Source organism: Triticum urartu, chromosome 4, assembly GCF_003073215.2.
Source record: "Triticum urartu cultivar G1812 chromosome 4, Tu2.1, whole genome shotgun sequence".
Lineage (NCBI taxonomy): Eukaryota > Viridiplantae > Streptophyta > Magnoliopsida > Poales > Poaceae > Triticum > Triticum urartu.
Window position 1 is genome coordinate 488242399 of NC_053025.1, and position 2475 is coordinate 488244873.

The window sequence follows — 2475 nt, forward strand, 5'->3', positions numbered from 1 at the left end:
GACAATAGCTAAAACTTCTAAAAATCATAGAAAATCAACCATAGCTCCAAATCAAACAATTTATATATGAAAAATGATTAAAAAAATTCAATCTATCCATCTGTAATGGTTCCATGCATGAAAAAACAAGTTAACCTTGCTGTTTAAGCAGAATAAGATAATGCACTAATAAGGCCATGTTAAATGGGCTAACATTTGAATCTTTGATTCAAATGAGTTCATTCCATCCTGTTTTAGCTTGCATTAGGCCGAGACACATTCATTTCTGCCATGTCATGACATGCATCATATTGTTGCATATCGTCATGTGTTGATTATGTTTCGGTCTATCTTTTGTGGTAGGTTCTGCCTCCGAGGATAACCCCGAGTATCCGTCTGAAGGGCAGTACCCTACTACCACTACATCAGGAAAGCAACCCATTGATCATTCTGATACAATCCATGTTCTCGCTTCTGCTCTTGTTTACTACATTAAGACAACGCGATTCAAACTAATGTGTGCTACGGTAGTTGAACCCTTATCCTCTGCATGACCTGTCATTGCCACAGTAACTAGATGAAACCCACTAGCATGTGTAGGAGTTGATTGAGCCATGTTTGTGTTTCCTACCTTGCTATGCCTGCTATGCTTAGTGTTGTGTCAGGTCTGGTTCATCTGGGTGATGGGCTAGAGTGAAATGTTTATGTCAGTAATGTGAGGGATGTGTTGAACATGCTGTGGTAAAGGTATCGATGAGAGGCCATGTAGGAGTACATGGTGGGTTGTTTCATTGAGGCCGTCCCTAAGAACTGAGATCTGTATGTGTGATTTTAAGATTCAGCTACTACCATGCATTGGGATCCTTAATTAACCCTCTCGGCTTGTTAATCACCCTAGTACACTGTCCAGGAGTTGCAAATAGTTTCTGGTGTTTGCAGGTTATGTGTTGGCGGCCGTGCGTAGCGCTGACCCTAGGGGTGGGCTATGTTGCGGTAGATACACCATGGCCGGGTATGCCGGGCGCCCGTTTGGCATCTCGGGACCCTGTTCACATCATTCGGGGCCGTATGTGGAAACCTCGGCCGGACTCCCTGCGGATGGAACCTGTATAGGCGATAAACCTGGACTAGGGACTTAAGTGTTTAGGTAGGCCATGGCCGACACCCTCGTTGGGTTTCCGCTTGAAGGTTGCCGAGTACATGTCGTGTAAACGGCCGTAAGTGGTGGAAGCGTGTATGAAGAAGTATACCCCTGCAGGGTTAACATCATCTATTCGAATAGCTGCATCTGCGGTAAAGGACTACTTGGTTGCCTATACAGTTCATAGACAAGTTAATGGTTACTACTAAAAGACTCAAGATAAGTGTGAGTACCGAGGATGGCCCCTCGTAGGATGACGAGGGAGGATCCCCGGTGGAGTATTGTGTTGGTGAGTAGTGGACTCGTGTGCGGAAACTAGTGGAGTCTCGTAGGATAGCTTAGCCAAGAGTCAAAGCTGGCTTGCTACAATAACTCCACCACCTTCTTGAGAATGAGCATGTATAGTAAGTTCTGTTGTAAGACTTGCTGAGTACCTTTGTACTCATGTTTGCTTAATTACTATTTTCAGACGACAACACGGCCCCTCCGATGGGTTCTACGTAGACCTTGATGTCGACGAGTGACTAGCCACCCAGGTGGTGATCCTGGCCATGGAGGGCCCTATGTAGATAGACAGGCTTCTGAAGTCTTCTTGCTTTCTAGTGTCTGTACTCAGACTATTTACTTCCGCTTGTGCTTGTATGCTTGTATGACTTGAGTGTCGGGTCATGTGACCCCTACCTGTATGAACTTGTTATGTATGGCTCTCTGGAGCCTTTAAATAAAGTACTTGAGTTGTAGAGTTTTGTTGTGATGCCATGTTGTATGTACTCATATCGGGCATATTGTGTGTATGATTGAAATGCTTGGTATGAGTGGGATCCGACAATCTAGTTTTTTATCCTTGGCAGCCTTTCTTATGGGGAAATGTAGTCTAGTGTTCCTCGAGCCATAATAGTCCGCTACAGCCCGGTTCACCGGAGTCCTGCTAGCCCAGCACTACTGCACAGGACACTTGACTGGCCGGCATGTGTTTCACTTCGTTACTATGACTGTCCCTTCGGGGAAATGTCACGCGGTGACATCCGGAGTCTTTCCTAGCCTGCTACAGCCCGGGTTCCCCGGAGTCCTGTTAGCCCAGTGCTACAGCTCAGATTCACTCGCTGATGACTGACATGCTCGATGTGATTCATGTATGCCTGTCTCCATAGGTCTGTGCCGCTTTGGGTTCACGACTAGCCATGTCGGCCCAGGTTCTCTGTCATATGGATGCTAGCGACACTATCATATACGTGAGCCAAAAGGCGCAAACGGTTCTGGGCCATGGTAAGGCGACACCCGTGGGATACCGTGCGTGACGCCGCAATGTGATATGAGGTGTTACCGGCTAGATCGATGTGACTTGGAATCGTTGA